Source organism: Zea mays, chromosome 1 (genome assembly GCF_902167145.1).
Source record: "Zea mays cultivar B73 chromosome 1, Zm-B73-REFERENCE-NAM-5.0, whole genome shotgun sequence".
Classification (NCBI taxonomy): Eukaryota; Viridiplantae; Streptophyta; class Magnoliopsida; order Poales; family Poaceae; genus Zea; species Zea mays.
Genome location: NC_050096.1, coordinates 190,185,555 through 190,210,438, shown reverse-complemented (window position 1 = coordinate 190,210,438; position 24,884 = coordinate 190,185,555). Strand labels below are relative to the sequence as shown.

At 44.2% G+C, this 24,884-nt stretch overlaps 2 pseudogenes; both read left to right on the top strand.

The window, feature by feature from the left end:
- Positions 1–10,320: 10,320 nt before the first annotated feature.
- On the top strand, positions 10,321–11,189 carry LOC118473114 (uncharacterized; annotated as a pseudogene).
- Positions 11,190–17,731: 6,542 nt separating this feature from the next.
- Positions 17,732–18,602, top strand: LOC118473112 (uncharacterized; annotated as a pseudogene).
- Positions 18,603–24,884: the final 6,282 nt, after the last annotated feature.

Here is a 24,884-nt window from a genome sequence, read left to right as displayed (position 1 = left end):
GAAGATGAGGCTACATGGGAAACTCAAGACTTTTTAGAAAAGAATTTCCCAGGCTTTTTAGCCTCATGTAATTTGTAAAGTATATACCATTGTTGTAATAAAGGAGTGAGCCCCAAACCACCCCTGCCTTGTACAAAAAATCAGGAAATAAAAGGGTGACACGTTTCCTTTTCCACTACTTGCCCTAGAACTTTTAATCTCGGGACGAGATTCTTTTATGGGGGGAAGGATGTAACACCCCTGGTGTTACTGTTATTAAAACTTGAGCATAACATCATTAGCATTAGCATTTCATATGTTTGTTACACCTAGAATGCATTCACTAGGTAAAAACTTCAAACAAGTTGTATTGTTATGGTGTTTTGCAAATAGAACCCTGGAGTAGGGGACTTAACCCTAAATGGGGATTAGAGGGGTAAAACATAACCCAAATTGAGAAAACCCTAAAGATTAAGTGAAATAATCATAAAATGTTACCAAGGATGGACCTACATTACATTTACACCCCTGGGATACCAAAAACCCTAATTGGAACCCTGGAAAACCCTAAATCTAAACCCTAGGGGGTTAAGTGCAAAATCAGTACACATTTGGACTAAAGTGTAAAAACTACAATGTTAAAGCATATAAAGTCATATGGTTCACAAATATATGGATTTGCAAGTGAAACCCTAAGTTTTGGGTCTATTTGCAAAAAGTACCACTTGAACCCTATATAGACTAAGTCTAAAAATCAGTGTTTGAACACAACTTTGGAGCTTTGTAACTTTTAAATTCTAAGGTTTTTGCCCTAGGTCACCACATCAATATTGTAGACCTATCAAAGGAGAACAACTTTGCTTAAGAGTGTAAGCATGGTTGTTATGAAGAAATTGAAAAAAACACACCCAAAGATGGGTTGCAGGCTGTTGAAGTCTGAATTTCGGACTGACAGTGCAACTACAGAGACTTTGGGCACGATTTCAAGCTTAATTTAGTAGGAATTTGGCTATAGTTGCTATGGCAAAATTGTAGCTGGATCTTTGATCTACAACTTTGCTACAGAGCTTTAGGTAGGTTGCCATAGAAATTTGAGAGAGATTTGAGCCCAAACTTTGACTGTAAGGTGCACTGAAAGGAACTCGCGATGGTACAGTAACCTGAAATAGATCAGATTTACAGCTCAGCTCGCTGCCGACGAGCGGCACGTAGATTCATGCCCTCGCCGCCGTGATTCGTGATCAGGATCGTCTGGATAACACTCGGTGTCATGTAAAGATCATCGTCGCAGATAACTCCGGCCAGTAAACTATTCCGGCCGCCGTACAGAGCTCGCCGCGGTGGAATCCGATAAGCACGCCGGTGACCGCCGCTCTTCGGCTTTATGCCGCATGTCTAGGCCTTTCCACCGCATCGCCGTGATCTGCTCTCACTCTTCGTTGATCACTGGAGTGACTGCCACGACATAGGACACGAATTCATCGCGCTAGTGAACTTCCCCTTCTCCGACCGCCGCGCGTCATCTCTGCAATTCCCGGCCACCGCTGCTGCGCTCTATAAATTGAAGCCTCCCCGAGCTCCGTAGGGTAGTCAAGTATCTAGCCACCAGGTATTGTCTTTGGTTGATCACTAGTGAGCTCTAATTTCTAATTTCCCCCAAATCAGTCCATCACACCGCGAAGAACACCTCGCCGTGGCCAGCGCGATACAGGTTAGTTCATCCCTGCTGCTCTCGTGTTTGAGTGATCTTATATGCTCGTGATGCTCGTCGACCCTTTTGATTGAACTAAACCGCCACCAATCACCGGGAACACGTTCATCTGTCCGCAACCTCCTCGGTCACCGTGGCTAGAGACATTTGGGTCGCCACTCATGAAATTGACTTAGGGGAAACACTGATTAGGGCGTGAATTCGGTTTTGGACGAAGTAGGGCACCAGTCTTTGTCTCGTTTGGCCGGTCTAGGAGCTCGCCGGAGCTCTGCCGCGCCGCTCCCCGTCGGGGACCCCGGTCTGTGAAGAAATAGAACGTGAGGGGGTTTCTTGTAAACCGTCAGTGACTCACGGGAACAGTGAAAGAACCCGCTCTAAGATAACCAGAACGTGGAGGGCTTTTTCGCAAAGCTGCCAGTGCGGGCGCGGGCACGCGCGTTTTCCCTGGACTTGGGCCGCCTGGACTGCTTTTAGCACAATACTGTTCAAGATTTTTCCTTTTCTTTTTCAGTGAAGCTTTGGAAATCTGTAGTAAATTATAGAAAAATCCTAAAAATGTCAAACTAATTTTCCTAGATTCCTAATTTTCCATAGTATTTAATAAAAATAGTTTTATGATTTTTAGGTCAAATGGGGAATTTTAGAGCATTTAAAATAGCTTAAAACCTTGTTTCTAGATTTTTAGCAAATAGATAGTAATTCCAAAAATTCCCAAACTTTTTATTTGAACTCTAAACATTATTTAGAAGCTTTGGGTAGAGTTTGGTATGAATTGGACCTTGTTTGACACCTAAACCCCAAAACCCTACCCCCTGCCCTTTGAATTCCTTTAGTGACTCCGGAAACCCTAGTTTCTCGGAGAACCGTGAAGGAAAATTATATTCAAGACTTTAGAAAGTAAACTTTTAATATTTTGCATCCTCATGAGCATTACATGGGCATTCATTCTTATATATATATATGGTTATGTTTAGAAAACGAAGAAGAAGTCGAGGTAGAAGAAGAAAAGACTTCATCACCACCACCTGCGGAACATCAGGCAGGAAATTGTTTTTATTTTGACATCTGCAGATCCGAGCCTGACTCACCTATAAACGAAGGCAAGCCCCGGTGCATTTGCCACCCCCTTGATGTTTTTAAAATCTTTCTCACTTACTTGATGCACTAGGTGATAGGAGTTGAATGCTCAAACAATTCATGCATTACCTTTCTTGAAATTGATTACCTTCCTTTGATACCTTGTTTTACAAAAGGTTTTCACTATGCTTAGTCTTGCTCTAGTAAAAACAAAAGGTTTGTTTTACAAAAGATGATGTGGCAAAGTGGGAGGGATGTTTTTGAAAATAAAACTTGATGGTGGATCCATCATGGCCATGATGGGTCCAACATCGCAAAAGATGTACCTCTGCTAGGTACCAAGTTTTGGGTTTAAATGATTAAACTGAGATCGGATAGGTGACTTGCATGAGAAGAGAGTCTCGGTGTAGTGTCTCCGTCTGAGTCGATTAAGGACCGTGTCGATGTAGGCCTGCTGACCGGGGACCCTTTAACTAGTCGCATGCCTCATCATGGGTAAGCTTTGCCTCGAGCAGACTAAGGCCAGAATAAGATACCACGCAATGGGAGTGGAGAGATGGCGAGAGTAGCGTGTACCCTCCGTGGCAAGAGGCTGGACGGTGGCGTATCTGTGCTCTCGGTTGGCGTGAACCTGATCTGGTCTTAAGAACCCAGTGGCGGGTTGACATATGCAAGGGTTAAGTGCTACATATGTCGTGTGATCGGAGATCCTCAGCTGAGTATAATCGATTCGGATCACCGTACCTCCGCGGTTATGGAGACTTGGTCACTGACCTATACGTAGAACTCCAGTAAAGATGAAAGATGGTTAAGAAATTGGCTAGTGCAGGTCAAGTGATTGAACTAGGGTAGCAAGAACTCTAATTATAGGTAATTTCACTTAACTTGACAATAAAACTGGATTTTTAAGGATCCACTTTTAGTAAGCATTTCTGCAAACAGAGTCATTGATCATTGAAAGGCCTTACCTTGATTCCCTTATAACCAGCATACCCTTGAGAGTCTTTTCTTTAGTCGGGTAAGTCTTGCTGAGTAATTCCATACTCAGGGTTTATTCCCTACTATTTTTAGGTGAGGAAGCAACAAATTTTTGTTGTTTTTGTTCCAAGGTGGTCTCAAATGAAGAAAAGCAAGAGTAAAGCTGTGGGAGGACCTGGTCCTCCATAAAAACTTTTGTATAAAACTTATCGGGAGGAGTTTTTACCTCCCTTGGTCTTGTAATAATAATACTATGCACCTCTGGTTTGTAATATTAAACTTTATCTTACTTTCAAATAAAGGTAAGTTTATGTAATTGCTTTCGCAACTCCGATGCTTGTAATGTCTGCGTGACGGCTAAAACGCTCTTGGGAAAGGTAAGAAAAGCAGATACCGAACTTGTCAAGTGATTTAGGAACACCTGCAGGGTTGTCTGAAGTCCGTTAGACAAGGACAACTGTAGGTGGGCCTAATTACTTGGGAGGTTCCGTCACAGTGATTGGCCACGAGAAACGTACCCATCATGATCGGCTTTCCCTCCGGCATAGTGGCCACTTGTGTATAATAGATTCGCCCAGTTTTCTTCATATTCTTACCCGCTGCATTATTTGCCGTGTTTCCCTTGCCTTGGCTGGAACTCCCTGGGTTCTGCTGGTTATTGGAGTTGTTCCGCCTCGAATATGGGCAGTCTTTGATGAAATGTCCAGACTTCCCATATTTAAAACAGGCAGTTGATGAACTCGAGAGTGCGGGGAAACGAGTACTAGGGGCACTCGACTGATTTGTTGTAGTGGGGGCAGTGGCAGGGCGAATAAAGACAGGTTGTTTGAAAAGGTAGGAGGGTGGGCGTGGTGAAGAACGATTTTGATTGAAAGGTCGGATCACCAACCTTTGTCGCTTCTCAGGCCCTTGGTTGGACCTGTCACCTCCATAGCACTTTGACTTTCGTGGGCCTGCATATTTAGCTTTAACTGCTAGTGCTGTGCTGACAGCCCTGCTATAGGAGAGGTCGAGGCAGGTGGCCATCTTTCATTGTAGCCGGTCATTGAGGCCTCTCATAAAACAGTTCCTCTTTTTCAGATCAGTGTTGACCTGGTCAATGGCATACTGGAACAAATGATTGAACTTGTTGAGATACTGTGTAACAGTATCTCCACCTTGTTTGAGTTTCATGAATTCTTCTTGCTTTTATATGGAGCACTTCTTCTGGAATGTAGTGCTCACGAAATGCTAGTTTAAATTCGTCCCATGTAACTTGATGGCCGGTAGGCTGAATGGCCACGTAATTTCCCCACCAGGTGCTGGTGGGTCCTCTTAACTACTGAGCCGTGAATAACGGCTTCTGGGTCTCCGAACATCTGATGAGTCTAGATTCTTGTTCAATGACCCGAACCCATTCGTCAGCTTCGAGGGGATCTTCAGCCTTGACGAATAGTGGGGGACGGGTTTCCGAGAAATCCAAATATGAAGTTTCGCGGGGTCCCTGCAGATAAGCCCTCCTGCCTTGCTGTTGAAGTTGCTGTCCCGCCATTTCACGAAGGAAGCGGGTGTTGTCAGTGGTCGCGGTGACCAAGGTGGCGATAGCCTCGGCCAGCGTGGATGGAACCGGTGGTGGATTTGGTGTATCTTCTTGGCCATGGGATGTTCCCGCGCCGTCATGTGCACGAGTTCGGAATGGCATCTGAAGCAAAGAAATATTTGGAAAATATCACATGTTGACACATACCATCATTTTACATTACTTAAGATGTAATGTTACAAACTCAAGATACAACATGACTACATTACCTATTTTACATTAACATTATTTCTAAACTATACCACTACTAGTACTTATTATCCTTAGCAGCTTCGTTGTCGGGTGTAGGGGTCCATTCATCGGCCAGGTTCATTGAAGGAGGGGGCTTGAATAGATCTAGTTCCCCACCAAATGCTTCACCTGCTGTTCCAGAAGGTCCAACTCCCATTCCGACAGGGTCTGCAGGTACGTCAAGGTGCAGTCGCGAATACAATTCATGAACTTCCTCATGCAATGTATTGCAGTACACCTGCAAGTTATCAACGGCCGTGCTAAGCTCCGCCACATGGGCTCGAGCTTTGGCCTCTCGGTCCCAAGCAATGGAACGTGAGTTGACGGCCCAATCGAGTGCCAAATCTCGTTCGACAAGCTCGTCTTGCAGATGGCGGATGTTAGTTCTCAACTCATTAATTCGCTGACCATCCTCGACCCACACATTGTTTCTGTGACGTAACTCTGTTTGAAGCTGCTCCACCTGAGCTTCTAAATCTCCAATGGGGTCATTGCTGCCGCTGCTGCTATCTTCATGTCTCAGAGCCATTTGGTGCCGAGGCACGCCAATCGGCCCAGTGGATTTACGTGCGGTCTTCCTTGTGCGCGGTGGCATATCTCCATAAGGGGAAAACTTTTATATTAGTATAGTTTTTATCATGATGCATGCATAGTTACAGAATCAACCTTAGTTGATTCACAACCTTCTATACATTGCACTCTACTATCTAGTCTTAAACATAAGTACTTTAGAAGGTAGTTAGATAAGAAGGAAAGAAATTTTCTTAGATAAGTCGAAAATTCTTTTTGAAAATGCCTCATAACATCTGTAGAGATGGGCTTCGCTCTGATACCAGCTGTGACAGAACCTCCCAAGTTATTAGGCCCACCTACAGTTGTCATTGTCCTTCGGACCCTAGACAACCCTGCAGGTGCACCTGATTACTTGACAAGTTCGGTATCCGTATTCTTTTACCTTGCCCAAGAGTGTTTCACCCGTCACACAGATATTACAACACATCGAAGGAACGAGTATGCGGAAGCAGTTACAATAACTTACTTTACATTAAAGTATAGAAAGAGTAGTTTTATTACAGACCAAAAAAATATAAGAGTGCTGGAGTAATATTATTACATCACTGGGAGGCAAAAACCCCTCCCGATTAACAGTAAAAGTTTTTATTTAAAGGAGGACACTTCCTCCCGAGGCTTCAGTCTTGGTTTTCTTCCTTAGGCACCACCTTGGAACAAAAGCAACAAAAATTTGCTGCTTCCTCACCTAAAACAACATGGGACAAAGCCCTGAGTACGGAGTGTACTTTCGCAAGTCTTACCCGTCAAAATAAAAGACTCTCATGGATATGCTGGCTTTTGGGAATCAAGGTATGGCTTGTCAAGAATCAAAGACTCTGTTTGCAGAAATGCTTACTAATAGTGGATCCTTAAAAATCCAGTTTTACTTGTCAGGTTAAGTAAAGTTACCTACATCTAGAGTTCTTTCTACCCTAGTTCAATCACTTGACCTATACTAGCCAATTTCCTATCAAACCTTCATATTCACTGGAATGCTACGTGTAGTTCAGTGACTAAGTCTTCATGTCCGAGAAGTAAAGGCGATCCGAATCGATTAATACCCAGCTGGGGATCTCCGATCACACGACATATGTAGCACTTAACCCTTGCATATGTCAACTCACCACCGGGGTTCTTAAGACCAGATCAGGTTCACACCAACCGAGAGCACAGATACACCACCGTCCAGCCTCTTGCCACGAAGGGTACACGCTACTCTCGCCATCTCTCCACTCCCATTATGTGTTATCTTATTCTGGTATTAGTCTGCCCGAGGCTAAGCTTACCCATGATGAGGCATGCGACCAGTTAAAAGGTCCTCGATCATCAAGCCTACATTGAGAAGGTTCTTAATCGACTCAGACGGAGACACTACACCGAGACTCCTTTCTTATGCAAGTCAACCGCCCGGTCTCAGCTTTATTATTTTTAACCCAAAGTTTGGTACCTGGCAGAGGTACATCTTTTCCGATGTTGAACCCATCACGACCATGATGGATCCACCATCAAGTTTTATTTCGAAAACATCCCACCCACTTGAAGCATCATCTTTTGTCAAAACAAAAATTTTGGTTTTCTAGAGCAAGGCTAAGCATAGAAAAACCTTTTTATAAAATAGGGGATCAAGGAAAGGTAATCAAATTCTCAAGGAAGGAAATGCAGCAATTTGTTTAGCACACAACTCCTATCACCTAATGCATCAAGCAAGTGAGAAAGATTTGAAAATAGCAAGGAGGTGGCAAATGCACCGGTGCTTGCCTTGTGTCATAGGTGAGTCAGGTTCTGCTCCACAGATGTCGAAATAAAAACAATTCCCGGCCTGAGGTTCTTCATGTGGTGGTGGTGTAGCTCTTGCTTCTTCAACTTCTACTTCTTCTTCGTTTTCTATATACCACATATACATAACCATGAATGCTCATGTAATGCTCATGAAAATGCAAAGATAATTAAAGTATATTATCTAAGGTCTTGAATACAATTTTCCTTCACGGGGCTCCAGGACACTAGGGTTTTTGGAGTCAATAGTGGAGTGCATAGGGCAGGCATCACTAGAAGACTAGGGTTTTGAGGTTTAGGCATCAAACATGGTCCAAATCATGTCAAACATTACTAAAGGCTTCTAAATATTATTTTAGGCTTATCCAAAAATTTTAATGATTTTTGGAGTTATTAATGAATTTCTAAAATTCTAGAAGTATAAGCTTTGGCTATTTTAAATACTCTATAATTCCTTATTTGGACTAAAAATCATAAAACTATTTTTATTAAATACTATAGAAAATTAGAAACCTAGCAAAATTGGTCTTGCATTTTTAGCATATTTCTAGAATTTTCTATAGATTTCTAAAGTCTGGTGGAAAAAGAAAAGAGAAAAGCATGAATAGTGTCGGGCTGTAATCGGCCCAAGTCGACCCAAGAACGGGGAGAACGCGTGTCTGCGTGCGCCCGTGATGTCAGTTTTTTGCGCAAAGACCCACGGTTATTTAAATAATTGGTGAAGAAACCCTGGCTACTAGTTACTGTCTCACTGACCTTTGCGAAAAACCCCCTTCCTTTCTGTTTCTTCACCATGTTGGGTCCATGGAGGAACCGCATCGAGCACCGGGCTAGAGCCACGATTCTACGGCGAGGGTGGCCGGAACAAGAGGCAATAAGTACATAGATGTTGTGTGCCAGTCTATCCGGTCAAAAGCCCTCACTTAATTTGAAGGATTCAACCCTAATTGGAGCTTGTTCATGGTCACGGCGGCGGAATGACCCTGGTGATCGCGTTCTGAACAACCAACAACATGGATGCTAAAATTGAAGCTCGGGGAAGCTTCACGGGCTCACCAGAAGTTGTGTACACGCTTGAATTTGGACTAAACGGGAATAGGAGAGTGGGTCAACAGAGAGGGTGACCGCGGCGGCGTTCTAGGGGATGAATGGGTGTTCCAGAGTGTGGGCTTTAGTAAAGTTCAATTGGCTGACACTGTGAGAAATACAAGGCTAAAGGCAAGCTAAAACAAGAGGCAATTGGGTGAGTACTGACCCGAGGAGGGCTGGCCATGGATGGATCCTTCACGGCGGCGGAAATGGCCAAACACAGGGAAATCTCCGATGATCTCCAAAGATGGTGGGTGAAACAGAACGACTAGTGTGTAACACCCCAGGTGTTTACCGTCCGCTCGACAACGAGTACGGATGTAAGCACGTAATCAGTGGATAAAACGAATGCCAAAATTTTAATCCTTTCCACCTATCGCGATTTTTATATTGCATCTGTTCCATGTGTCGTGAGTGCGACATCATTTTTATTCGTTCGGGCTTTTCCTGAATTTTCGTGATGTTCGGAACATAGTTGTTTCGAAAATCTGTGCGTCCGGTGATTATTTAAAATTTATCGTTCGCACAATACAAACTCGGAAGCTCGACCCGTTCGGATGATTTTTATCTTAGACGAATTAATTTGATCCTCGACAACTAAATGTTTGAGGCAAAGTATCTATCCTATCGTCGTCGCCGTTCTTATTTATCCAGTATCCACCGTCCCTAACTCTGTTCCTTATCCTCTCTTCTCTGTGGAATAAAAAAAAATCCCGTACAACACGAAAAAAATTTGGTCATCGTCATCCTCCTCACGGCCACGTCGCTCAGCTTGAAAAAAATATCTTTCTAATCGCCGTAGTGTTGATTTTTTTTCCGCGCCGTAGGATTCTTCTCTCCTCTGCCTATCGTTATCCCATTCCCTGCTGTAAGATTTTTCTTCTGCGCTCGTTCTCATCCGCGTGCTGGTGGGGGGAAAATCTCCTCGCCGCCGGCGTCCTATCCTTATCCCGCCACCGCCCTTGAGCTCCTACAAATCTCTCTGCCGGCGCTCTGCTCTGTTCTCCCCACTCGGACGCACGCGAATCCTTCAAGCTCCCTTCCATGGCCGCGCGCATGCTCCCTGCGCGCGCCCATCTCCTTCATCTCCCTCCTCTCCATCGTGGCGTTCCTCTCCCTGGTGCTTTTCTGCGCCGGCCGCCCTCGCACCAGCCCTCAACGCCGGCGCGCCTTCTCGGCTTCATCTCCCACGGCGCCGGTCTCGGCTCTGCTCAACTCCATGGCTGCGCGCGGGCCTCTCTCCTCCCCATCTCCCCAAGCTCGTCGGCTCCCTCCCATGGCTGCCTGCTCCGCCGCACCCCAGCTCGGATCTCCCTCCCCAGCCGAGACCCTCCTTCCCTGGTCTCCCATGGCCGCCGTTCTTCAGCCGAGCTCCTCAGCGCCGAATGCTCAGGTCCCTGCCGAGCTCGTCTCGAGCTCCCGCCCACCCTCTGCCCAGCCCATGTGCCTGGTGCCTCTATCTGCTCAGGTTGGGTGACCGCGTCCCCTGGTTCTTGAAGTTTGACGTCGTCCCTGCTCGCCTTGGCACAGTTGGGTCCGACCACCACCCCCATGTCGACGTGCCCTGGATTCTAGCTCCAGTTCGTCGGTGCCCAGGCGTGCATCCTCTGCACCGGCTATTCCAGCCCAAATTCACCCCTACACTTGGTCCTCGCCGAGCGATTCTCTGCTCCGTGCGCGTGGTATTTCTCCAGCATGCCGCGCCCAGTCCCTGCTACTTGTTTTTCTCTGCGACGTGGAGTCTCCTCGCCGCGCGGATCTCTCTCTTTCCTACTACTGTCGGATTAATCTTCAGCTTCCCTCGCTCGGCTCTATGGAGATAAGCTCTTCATCGGCTGTCGCTCCCAATCTTCAGTTCGCCGACTGACTGTCGTGTTCCTTAATTTCTCTCATCGGTCGACCTCGTCGCGACTTAGTTCGTCCATCATGTTGGTCACTATCTCATACGGTACCTATTAGCTCGGATCCTGCCCAGCTCGTCGTCGCGTTGTTTGCCGTCGAGTTGTCAAACACGTCCTCCTCTGCTCAAACCCCACCTCACCAGCTTGCTCCCGACTTCAGCTGAAAGTCGTCGTCGTTCCGCGCGTCAGCAAGAAATCCCAAAAATCGGGTGAAGATGAAGTTAGCTGTGCGATATTCTCCAAGCGCTCGACAAATTGCCTGAATCAGAAAATCGCTACCGATCTCGTGGATTCGTGTCAGCTGTGGAAACGGTAAGCTGATAAATTATTCTGAATAGTTCGATCGTTGAATAAATTAATGTGCTAGTGCGAGGCTCATTTAGGTGCTCAATAAATTGTGCAAGTCACGAAACTCTCGTCGACTTCGCAATTCTTGCGATTATTGAGCCAGGTTCAGTTATAGCGAGTTATTTCGCTATTCCGGTCAATTAGTTGAATTAGTGTACCGAGTAGAATATTAGTAGGACTGTGTGATGATGAAATAGTTTAATCACTTATAAAGATGTGTATATATTTACGATAAGAAATGTTTGATTAATTGTTGACATATAAAATATGTGAGGAGTAAAATAAAATTAAAATAGTTCTTTGTGAGCGATGTAGTATAATTTATAAAACGAGGGATAAGTTTAGAATTTAATTAATTAGCTGATAAGTTGTGTTTAGGCTAATTGTGTTAAATGTGTATAGTTTGTTGTTTCATGATGTTTGCGTTAGGTTCGTTTAATTTAGAGAAGCGTGATTATTGCGCTTAGTCGTACGTCGATAATTAGCGTCTTCTTATGAAATTGTTCAACGCCTCGCTGCTAGGTGTTTAATTCACCGTCGTGTAGCCTTATTTAGGTTTATGATATTTCTGTTTATGTGCATTCATGTGCATTATGCAAATCATTTAGGTACGTTGATTAACCACGAGATGCGGAGAACTTGAGTCAAGTCGACCACAAGCGAGGGCTAATCCGCAGGATGAAGCTGATGGACCAACCTGAAGATGGTTAAATCAAGCAAGTGCTCGATCGAGGGATACTCGTCAAGTGGTCGTCGCCTAACAACACTAACCTAGTGTTACCCAGGCAAGCCCCGGTGCATGCAACCCCTTCCTTGTGTTTTTAAATAATTTTTGCACACTTTAAGTCTAGTGAAATGTGCATTAGGTTTGTAGGAGTTGCTTAGAAACCCTTTGATGCATTGCCTTCCTTGATATCCATACCTTTATAGATACTTCTAGTGAAGTATCAAAAATATGATTTACAAAAATGCTTAGCCCTGCTTAGATCTTGTGGATAGATGTTGTCTTTTGCAATACTGCCTAGCTCAGGGGTTATCCTGAGGAAAGATGGCTTCTACCTGCAAGATTATATTTTCATTGGGAGCATGGTGGGATCTTACTGCAAAGTTCCCTGTGATGCTCTTTTCATCCTAAGGAACACAAACAATCCTAAGGGTGGAAATACTTAAATCGGGACTTGGGCTAGGAATAGGTGATGTTCTACCCAGGTTGATTAAGGATTGGATGCGTATGTTGGCCTGCTGACCGAGGACCCTTTAACTGGTCACATGCCTCGTCATGGGTAAGCTTTGCCTCGGGTAGACTAAGGCCAGAATAAGATAACACGAAATGGGCGTGGAGCGGTGGCGAGAGTAGCGTGTACCCTCCGTGGCAAGAGGCTGGACGGTGGTGTATTTGTGCTCTCGGTTTGCGTGAACCTGATCTGGTCTTAAGAACCCCGGTGGCGAGTTGACATATGCAAGGGTTAAGTGCTACATATGTCGTGTGATTGGAGATCCTCAGCTGAGTATAATCGATTCGGATCGCCGTACCTTCGCGGTTATGAAGACTTGGCCACTGACCTGCAACCTAAGTCAGGATGTGAACATTATGAATAAAAATGATGTTGTATTGATGAGATGGTGAAAGTAGACCATATGCAAACAGAGTCTATTAATATTTAATCTGGCGTTAAAATATTGAAAGTAAGGACTCACTTTAATAAGCTATTTCTGCAAAAGTATCTAAGTTGATTCTTGCTAAAGCCTCTCCTTGATTCCCAAATCCAGCATATCCTTGAGAGTCTTTTCTTTAGTCGGGTAAGTCTTGCTGAGTAATTCCATACTCAGGGTTTTATTCCTTGTTGTTTTTCAGGGTATAGTTTTGTGCTGCTGATGATGGTGTTAAGTGCCGGTGGGCTCGGCCTTCTTATAAGTCTAAGTACTTCTTCTATACTTCTTAATGAGGATGGTCACTTGAGCTAGCATATATTTCAAACTTATACTTTTGTAATCACTCCGATAAAATAATGTAAAATTTTTGTAACCGGTAAAATTTGGTAATAAGATTTCCGCTGCAAAAATGTTGTGTGTGTGATTTGTGTTACGTAATCCCGCGGTTCTGGTTGTAAGTGGTTTATCCGATGTCCTTGGGGGCAATCGGACGGATCCTGTTAAGTTATTTAATGCACATGCATATCTGTCTGAGGTCTTTGAGACAAGGACACGTGCATGTGGGCCCAATAACTTGGGAGGTTCTCCCACAGCTGGTATCGGAGCAGGATTAAGTATATATGGTCACATACGTATTTTCAAAACAAAAGTTTTGGTTTCGAAAAACCTATTTTCAACTAAACACATTGTTTGGTTTTAAAAAACAGCTTTGAAAAACTATAATGCTAGCGACATCCTCTATTAAGCCCTAAGTTAAGTTCTATTAGGTGGCTTATTTAAAAACCACTAACCCACAACCGGGGGTATTGCATACATGTGTATTGTTATTTTTGAGGCCATTCAGTCTCAGGTAAGGTGAGATGTGAGAGCATGACCGAACAACCGTCGGTCTAGGGAAGAGTGTAAAAAGCGCTTGATTATATACATGTTCCACATATGTATATATGAAGGCTGCGATGTGGAGTATTATTTTTCTGGGAATTCAGTACCCCATGGATGTGTATGGGTATACGAACATGGGAATACTGAGAAGTGTAATGTACTTGTAACGACGCACCTACGCTCAGGTAAGAAGGTAAGTTACCATAATGGGTTGCCCTATGGTTAAAGTGTGGCAACGGCGCCTATGCATGGCTCGGCGCTTAATGATGAGCTAGCCTCCATATAGAAATATATGGAGTATAAACTGTGATAAACTGTCATGTGTGAACTGCATCATTGGGAAATTGGGCTGTGATGGAATTTTCTGCAGGTACACTAACCTCGAAAACGTATGTGTAGCTGACGACTAGAAAAATACCGTGAGAGAACGTATGCCACTGACATAGAACGTTATTGCCACAGTGTGTTGGCAAAATCAGTGAGGACGAATAGGACGAGCATGCATCCTGATTGTTGCATCATGTTTGTCACCTATACACCCAAAATGCTTCTCTCATCTTTATTCCAGCAACCATTGATTGTAGATAATGTAGTGTAATGCGGTATTATGGACTTCGATAAAATAACTGTCCTCCGTTCTTAAGATAATCTATTTAGGTGTCATATGTGTTTTCCCTTGTACTGGATGTGCCGATAGAAGGTTGTGACCTGTTTGTTTAAACCAAAAATTAGGCCATGTTCTTATTTAGTGAACCATGCCCCAAATTTGAATGGTCCATTATCACCCCATGACAAAGCCCATACAAATAAATGCGTAGATAATTTCTTTGTTGGACATAAATTGTGCCTAGGCTTAAACAAGAATCTCGAGTCATGTTTCCTTCTAAAACCATTCCCTTGTTTATTGGTGCAAGCTGATGTACCTTAACTAGTCCGCCTGTTTTTAAGGATCGCCATGTTGAATTATCAACCCAACCTAGGAAAAGTATGTCTGACCATTTTCTTGAATTTGATGCCTTTGATTTCCCCCATACCTATCGAAGGCATACCAACTTAATCTTATGATTGTTTCCCCTCTGTATCTAATCAGATACTAATCCTTGACCCTTGTACTCTCTGCGATGGGCATAGAGATATGCTTGGGGCTGAATTAACAGTCTCCCATCGTACTCCTTTCATCAAGTTTATGTTATGGCCATGTCTTGCTCATTTCCTTGGGCCATAATCTATTTGGCTCTCTACTTGTAACCATTCTTACAGGTGGAGTATCTCTTGTATATTGTCACCCTTGCTCAATCCATTTGTGTGGCGCGAGATTTCTTATTGGTTACGTCTGGTAATGGTGTTGTGACTAAAACCGATGGTGCCGCGACGAAACCGAGGGCCTCCTGTGGACGATCGACACATGGATGCGCTACTTGGCACGCGCTGGTATCACAGTTAGTAGTCATAATCCATTATGAGACTATATCAATATGTTATCTTAGCACAATCTGTTTTTGCTACGTGAGATTCATTATTGGTGCCAGTTCGGTGATGGTGTCATGATTAAGGACTTATGGTGTCGCAGCGAAACTGAGAGCCCCTTGTGAATGTACACGCAAGGTTATGCTGCTTGGCGCATGCTGGTATCGATGTCTCTAGTCATGATCCGTTATGGAACTACACTGATGTGTGATCTTCCGTAAACATTTCCCTTGAAACAATTTCTATGTTGTTTATCAAGTGATCAAGCAACATCTATCATCTCCGTTAGATCAAAAGGGCATACCACTTTCATATATGGTTTCTTTTATTTTGATCTTGGTAGTGGCTACTCATACAAGTTCCCTTTGCATCTTTTGTTGTAAAGGTGGAGCCTTGGAGCTTTTTAGCGTCGAGAGACAACTGATTAGCTCTCAAAATAGAGATTGACTTTCCCTGCTGCTAAGATGCAAGAGTTTGTTCGTTCGCTCCCTTAATTAATCCATGTATTCCTGAACCAAGTCAGTTCATCTCGCCTGAAGAAATGGATGAACAACCTGACCAAATGGACTTCTATTCAAATACATGATCTCTTGTTAACCAGAGTGAACTCTCGACCATTGGACTGTCGATGGTACTGAGAGGACTTGCTCAATGTCAAAAGTAGTTCAACAAGTTGGTTTTACTAACTTGTAACTACATTTTGAACAAAGGTTGAGTTTAGAGATTGTTTTATCGAGTTGTCTAAACTCACTTTTGTACAACCCTTCTTAAGGAAGTACTTTCAAGAATCGAGATTAAGTCGGCTAGTAACCACCTAATCATCACTCTAGTCATGCCTCGATTGTCTCACGTGTGCTTTTTCCAGCATGTGTGATCAAGTCAAGCCGTGACTCGTGCTGGATAAAATGGACTGGTTGCAAAGTCCGCATCTACATATCTCTCCGCTGGTGATTTTCTCAAATCTATATCACATTTCAGGGACTTGGATTCTCTAGCTAACACGAGTTAATTGTGATGTTACTGGACATTCACACCCGTCCCCTGTGCTATGAATTTCCTGTAACCACTTGTTGGTATACCTCTTTCTGTGTGTTTTACCCAAGAGGTTGCATCTGATTCTGTTTGGGTAAAGTCGTATATCTACCGCTCGCCCAACAGACTCAGATAGTACAGTGTCATCAGAGAAAGCAAACTGCACACATGGAACCTTATGTGTTCCTCTGGCAGACATCATTTCTTGCGGTGGACATTTCTAAATTAGCCTAAGGCGATACATGTTATGTCCACTAGAGAAACCACATTCTGAGACACTCGTCTTCGCTTAGGACTGCCTTACGATTATCGCTGATATGGACATGGGATTACCTGTTTCTCCACTCTTGAAAGTCGTTCGCTCCGAATCTCGGGACGAGATTCTTTTAGGGGGGAGGGCTGTAACACCCCAGGTGTTTACCGTCCGCTCGACAACGAGTACGGATGTAAGCACGTAATCAGTGGATAAAACGAATGCCAAAATTTTAATCCTTTCCACCTATCGCGATTTTTATATTGCATCTGTTCCATGTGTCGTGAGTGCGACATCATTTTTATTCGTTCGAGCTTTTCCTGAATTTTCGTGATGTTCGGAACATAGTTGTTTCGAAAATCTGTGCGTCCGGTGATTATTTAAAATTTATCATTCGCACAATACAAACTCGGAAGCTCGACACGTTCGAATGATTTTTATCTTGGACGAATTAATTTGATCCTCGACAACTAAATGTTTGAGGCAAAGTATCTATCTTATCGTCGTTGCCGTTCTTATTTATCCAGTATCCACCGTCCTAACTCTGTTCCTTATCCTCTCTTCTCTGTGGAATAAAAAAAAATCCCGTACAACACGAAAAAAATTTGGTCATCGTCATCCTCCTCACGGCCACGTCGCTCAGCTTGAAAAAAATATCTTTCTAATCGCCGTAGCGTTGATTTTTTTTTTCCGCGCCGTAGGATTCTTCTCTCCTCTGCCTATCGTTATCCCATTCCCTGCTATAAGATTTTTCTTCTGCGCTCGTTCTCATCCGCGTGCTGGTGGGGGGAAAAATCTCCTCGCCGCCGGCGTCCTATCCTTATCCCGCCACCGCCCTTGAGCTCCTACAAATCTCTCTGCCGGCGCTCTGCTCTGTTCTCCCCACTCGGACGCACGCGAATCCTTCAAGCTCCCTTCCATGGCCGCGCGCATGCTCCCTGCGCGCGCCCATCTCCTTCATCTCCCTCCTCTCCATCGTGGCGTTCCTCTCCCTGGTGCTTTTCTGCGCCGGCCGCCCTCGCACCAGCCCTGAACGCCGGCGCGCCTTCTCGGCTTCATCTCCCACGGCGCCGGTCTCGGCTCTGCTCAACTCCATGGCTGCGCGCGGGCCTCTCTCCTCCCCATCTCCCCAAGCTCGTCGACTCCCTCCCATGGCTGCCTGCTCCGCCGCACCCCAGCTCGGATCTCCCTCCCCAGCCGAGACCCTCCTTCCCTGGTCTCCCATGGCCGCCGTTCTTCAGCCGAGCTCCTCAGCGCCGAATGCTCAGGTCCCTGCCGAGCTCGTCTCGAGCTCCCGCCCACCCTCTGCCCAGCCCATGTGCCTGGTGCCTCTATCTGCTCAGGTTGGGTGACCGCGTCCCCTGGTTCTTGAAGTTTGACGTCGTCCCTGCTCGCCTTGGCACAGTTGGGTCCGACCACCACCCCCATGTCGACGTGCCCTGGATTCTAGCTCCAGTTTGTCGGTGCCCAGGCGTGCATCCTCTGCACCGGCTATTCCAGCCCAAATTCACCCCTACGCGCTTGGTCCTCGCCGAGCGATTCTCTGCTCCGTGCGCGCGGTATTTCTCCAGCATGCCGCGCCCAGTCCCTGCTACTTGTTTTTCTCTGCGACGTCGAGTCTCCTCGCCGCGTGGATCTCTCTCCTTCCTACTACTGTCGGATTAATCTTCAGCTTCCCTCGCGCGGCTCTATGGAGATAAGCTCTTCATCGGCTGTCGCTCCCAATCTTCAGTTCGCCGACTGACTGTCGTGTTCCTTAATTTCTCTCATCGGTCGACCTTGTCGCGACTTAGTTCGTCCGTCATGCTGGTCGCTATCTCATACGATACCTATTAGCTCGGATCCTGCCCAGTTCATCGTCGCGTTGTTTGCCGTCGAGTCGTCAAACACGTCCTCCTCTGCTCAAACCCCACCTCACCAGCTTGCTCCCGACTTCAGCTGAAAGTCGTCGTCGTTCCGCGCGTCAGCAAGAAATCCCAAAAATCGGGTGAAGACGAAGCTAGCAGCGTGATATTCCCCAAGCGCTCGACAAATTGCCTGAATCGGAAAATCGCTACCGATCTCGTGGATTCGTGTCAGCTGTGGAAACGGTAAGCTGATAAATTATTCAGAATAGTTCGATCGTTGAATAAATTAATGTGCTAGTGCGAGGCTCATTTAGGTGCTCAATAAATTGTGCAAGTCACGAAACTCTCGTCGACTTCGCAATTCTTGCGATTATTGAGCCAGGTTCAGTTATAGCGAGTTATTTCGCTATTCCGGTTAATTAGTTGAATTAGTGTACTGAGTAGAATATTAGTAGGCCTGTGTGATGATGAAATAGTTTAATCACTTATAAAGATGTGTATATATTTACGATAAGAAATGTTTGATTAATTGTTGACATATAAAATATGTGAGGAGTAAAATAAAATTAAAATAGTTCTTTGTGAGCGATGTAGTATAATTTATAAAATGAGGGATAAGTTTAGAATTTAATTAATTAGCTGATAAGTTGTGTTTAGGCTAATTGTGTTAAATGTGTATAGTTTGTTGTTTCATGATGTTTGCGTTAGGTTCGTTTAATTTAGAGAAGCGTGATTATTGCGCTTAGTCGTACGTCGATAATTAGTGTCTTCTTATGAAATTGTTCAACGCCTCGCCGCTAGTTGTTTAATTCACCGTCGTGTAGCCTTATTTAGGTTTATGATATTTCTATTTATGTGCATTCATGTGCATTATGCAAATCATTTAGGTACGTTGATTAACCACGAGATGCGGAGAACTTGAGTCAAGTCGACCACAAGCGCGAGCTAATCCGCAGGATGAAGCTAATGGACCAACCTGAAGATGGTTAAATCAAGCAAGTGCTCGATCGAGGGATACTCGTCAAGTGGTCGTCGCCTAACAACACTAACCTAGTGTTACCCAGGCAAGCCCCGGTGCATGCAACCCCTTCCTTGTGTTTTTAAATAATTTTTGCACACTTTAAGTCTAGTGAAATGTGCATTAGGTTTGTAGGAGTTGCTTGGAAACCCTTTGATGCATTGCCTTCCTTGATATCCATACCTTTATAGATACTTCTAGTGAAGTATCAAAAATATGATTTACAAAAATGCTTAGCCCTGCTTAGATTTTGTGGATAGAGGTTGTCTTTTGCAATACTGCCTAGCTCAGGGGTTATCCTGAGGAAAGATGGCTTCTACCTGCAAGATTATATTTTCATTGGGAGCATGGTGGGATCTTACTGCAAAGTTCCCTGTGATGCTCTTTTTATCCTAAGGAACACAAACAATCCTAAGGGTGGAAATACTTAAATCGGGACTTGGGCTAGGAACAGGTGATGTTCTACCCAGGTTGATTAAGGATTGGATGCGGATGTTGGCATGCTGACCGAGGACCCTTTAACAGGTCACATGCCTCATCATGGGTAAGCTTTGCCTCGGGTAGACTAAGGCCAGAATAAGATAACACGAAATGGGCGTGGAGCGGTGGCGAGAGTAGCGTGTACCCTCCGTGGAAGAGGCTGGACGGTGGTGTATCTGTGCTCTCGGTTTGCGTGGACCTGATCTGGTCTTAAGAACCCCGGTGGCGAGTTGACATATGCAAGGGTTAAGTGCTACGTATGTCGTGTGATTGGAGATCCTCAGCTGAGTATAATCGATTCGGATCGCCGTACCTTCGCGGTTATGAAGACTTGGTCACTGACCTGCAACCTAAGTCAGGATGTGAACATTATGAATAAAAATGATGTTGTATTGATGAGATGGTGAAAGTAGACCATATGCAAACAGAGTCTATTAATATTTAATCTGGCGTTAAAATATTGAAAGTAAGGACTCACTTTAGTAAGCTATTTCTGCAAAAGTATCTAAGTTGATTCTTGCTAAAGCCTCTCCTTGATTCCCAAATCCAGCATATCCTTGAGAGTCTTTTCTTTAGTCGGGTAAGTCTTGCTGAGTAATTCCATACTCAGGGTTTTATTCCCTGTTGTTTTTCAAGGTATAGTTTTTTGCTGCTGATGATGGTGTTAAGTGCCGGTGGGCTCGGCCTTCTTATAAGTCTAAATACTTCTTCTATACTTCTTAATGAGGATGGTCACTTGAGCTAGCATATATATCAAACTTATACTTTTGTAATCACTCCGATAAAATAATGTAAAATTTTTGTAACCGGTAAAATTTGGTAATAAGATTTCCGCTGCAAAAATGTTGTGTGTGTGATTTGTGTTACTTAATCCCGCGGTTCTGGTTGTAAGTGGTTTATCCGATGTCCTTGGGGGCAATCGGACGGATCATGTTAAGTTATTTAGTGCACATGCATAGCTGTCTGAGGTCTTTGAGACAAGGACAGGTGCATGTGGGCCCAATAACTTGGGAGGTTCTGCCACATAGTGAGTCGTTAGCTTCGTAATTCAGAGGCGAGGATCAGTGCACGGTCAATTTGGATGATGGGGGTGAGGGCACGGTGAATTTATTGGTCCGGTGAGCTACAACAACAGTCATGGTGATAACCTTCACCGGATGTTGCTGGCAATCAACGGCGATGTCGGGCGCGACCCCTTTCTAGGAGTTTGACACGTCTTGCCGCGACAGTAACTCGGTCGATTCGACGATGCCGTGGAGGAATGGAGGGAAGCGGCACCGGTGACCAGGCACGACCGCAAAGATCAGTGGCCGCGTGGCGGCCGAGATAATTGCCCTCCACCGCGGCGATTTTACCCAATTCGTGAATATCGTCGTGAAGAGATGCCCGCCGGACGCCTAACCGGAGAATGGCGCGAATCACATCGCGGATCGGTGCCGGCGGCGAGGTGCTCTGTATCAGAGATATTCCTGTTACTGTACCATTGGAATTTCTGTTTGAAGCGCCTGACAAAGCAAAAGGAAGCGCCAAGATCTTTAATTTTTATGTGAGCACTTGCTAATCTTCCTGTAACAGATTTGTAGCTCTATAAACCAGCAACAATTCTGCTATTGTGACCTGGCTCATTTTCTCACTCCTTTGAACAAGAATCGAGTTCCAAGTTGATCAATTCTCACTGCTAATAAAAATTCAGGTCATAGGGTGACTGACAGCAATACTTTTGGCCCCTTTAACTCCAATTTTTATACAACATCAGTGCTTAGTCACTTAATCAAATTTGTTCTCCTATGATAACTCTATAAGCTTGATGTGTTGACCCTTTGCAAATTCCTCATAAATTGAAAGATACAGGGTTCTAAAGTTGGTCCAAATGCACTGATTTTCAGACTTAGCCATATGAGGGGTGTAGAGTGGCTTTTTGCAAATAAGCCCAAATCTCATGGTTTGCTTTGCAAATCCTCAATTATGTGAACCATATGATTTGAGGTGCCCTTATACCTTGGTTTTTGCACTTTAGTCCAAAAGTGCACTAGTTTTACACTTAGCCCCCTAGGGTTTCTATTTAGGGTTTTCCAGTGGTGTGTTTAGGGTTTTTGGCACTTCTAGGGTTTGAATGCCACTCAAGTCCATTAATGGTGATATCTTATGACCATTTCTAATGTGTTTTGAAGTTTTCTCTCATTTAGGCTTTATTGACACTCCTAAGCCTAGTTTAGGGTTAAGTATCCTTCCCTAGGGTTCCACACATAAAAAGTCACATCAAACAACTTGCTTGAAATTTTTGCCTAGTGGATGCACTCTAAGTGTAACAAACATATGATATGCTAATGCTCATGATGTCATGCTCAAATTTTAGTGACAGTAACACCAGGGGTGTTATAGCTACAACTAGTGCGAGGTCACGAGTCACCTGAAGAGCAAGTTGGTACCTGGAATCTCAAGTCCTAGGCAAGTTGTGCCCCCTGATCACTTCTTTTTACCCAATCATGTTCTTATAAATCATAATGATCTGCATAGGTTAATTTTGATGGGATCCAATAGGTTACCCTAGTTTTGCTATCTTTATACCTTGTTTACCACTGGATTTTTGGGTAGTACCTGCTATTGCTTTATGTGGTTTTGAGTATAGAGATGCACATTATTCATGATTATACTTTTATTATCAGTTTGTTATTTATTGTTCATGATAAGATCATTATGTTAATTGGAACATGGAGCGACCACATAGGAAAATAGTGCTACCAGAAGGGTGGTATGTATCACACCCGGTTTTAGAAGGCAAACCGAATGCGAACCATGTACGTGCCAGGATCAGCAATTCACGTACACAGCAGTTACATAACTGGACATCATCACACAGTGCTCAAATAATAATAATAAAGGGTAATAATAGTCGATTACATCATAATGTCTAAGACATCCACATAGCCTTTAACGATAATCAAAGTGCGAAAAACGAAACATAGATACACGCGGCCTTCACAAGCAGCCGACTGGGGGTTGTCGCTAAACCCACGCCTAAAACTCGTCATAATCTTGGAACTCCTGGAAGTCTTCCTCCACAGCTTCATCTTCTCCTGAGCAGTGGTTGCAACATGGACAACCTGGGGAAGGGGGGTTTGGTGTGTAGAGCAAGGGTGAGTACACATCAACATACGCAGCAAATGTCCTATTTGGTTGTAGTGGACTATCTTTATGTGGGGGTAAATCAAGTAGTTGCTTTTAGTTTGTCAGATTTATATTACTAGTAGAGAGAGCCAGATTTTAGTATTAACCCAAGTCGTCAACCCAAAAGTACCCTTTCCAAACGGAAAGAATACCACTTACCATTACCATAGTCAATACCAAAACCACCTTTCTGATCGCCACCTGTAATTCGAACATCTCTGATCAATGTGTCTCTAATCAATGGAGCTCCCTTGGCCGCTCATAACCGCGAGCACGGTTGATATATCAGTTTCAAAACACTCTGCAGAGGTTGCGCACTTTACCCACAAGTCATGATTCCCTTTCTGCCTGGAGATCATGACTCTCCATTGATCACTACCAAGGTGACCCAGCAGGGTATCACTACGTAGCCATTACAAAGATTCCCCGGGGCTGTAGCCGCCCGTTAGGTTTCCTAAATGCACCGCACTCCTCCCCAAGGGGCGAACCAACCTTGGTAGAGCGAGCCGCATACACTGAGCCCCATTAACGGCATGATGGTGAAGCAAACTACCCCCCGGTTCCTCTAATTATTCAGCTAAGGGCGTCCCATTCCACCCTCATGGTTGCACTATTTTCCCGGGCGGTCATCCAACGAACAGGTCCTTACGGAGAGGCACTCGAGAAACCGATCTAGTCCCCTTAAATGCCACAAGTATATCATCATAATAAAGAAGGGAAACAACGTATCATTGATAAATCTCATCATGTTCAATGATTAATGTGAAGCACTAGCATAAAGCTAAACTAGAATAATCCAACCCAAATAGGTAAGCAAGGACATGGATAACAAAAGCTAGTCAATCCTTAGGTATAAACTGTGTAAATGCGGAAAGTGAATTAAGGAATGTATAGGACATAAGTGGGTCAAGGGACACTTGCCTCCACCAACCAGCTGCTGCTCAGGGTCTTCTCTTGCGAGTTCTTCGGACTCCGTGACCAGACCGTTCTCTATGTGTGTGCAAACATACATTCACATCTTAAATCAGCAAAGGAACAATACACCATATAAGGAAACAAATCAGTTAAACACGTACATGACATAAAGTTCGCGCTTACAATCACACAAAACTAGTGTTAGCGGAGTGGCACTCGACGACGCGTGAGACCACACGTTGTTGGGGGCCTTCGTCCTCCGAAGGTCCTCAAAAATGCAATTTAATAATGTCTTCCAAGCATGGTTTATGACAGGAACCTTCGGACTCAGGATAAAAGCACACATGATGGGAAGAATATGATCGTGACGAAGGTTGCCGTTGCTCCGAAGCTACATGAAAAGGAGCTTCGACTCAATTGAAGGAAGAGGAACCGACTTAAAGGGGAAAAGACTATCTAGTCCTCATAGATTTATCTATAAGTCAATAACAAATGTAAAGGACATGAATATAATTTCTCATAGGCTGTGTCCTGCGCCTATAAATAGTTGAACAGTACCCCTGTACTGTTCACGTTGACTTGTATTTACTTTTGCGTCACGCTTGTACTTTTGCCTTCTGTCAAGTTAAAGGTACACTTATAATTCAATATTGTTTCTATTTCTTCTATGACAATAGAGTAAGAATGAGCTAACATTGTTATATTATCACTTTTTTTATCTTTTACACTCCATATGCCTTTTCTTTTATTGACATATATTGCGATGATGAGGGTACATCCTTCGTGACCTTCATCTGAAGATCATTATATCCCAAGGGAAATAATGTTTCGAAAGACGAAGGACGTTAACCTTTAATATATTTGTGTTGCCTTGTTCTTAATTCATAGCTCTTGAGAACAAGTCCCCAACACACGTGTTACGTAAAAGAACTTCCAGCTCGACAACAC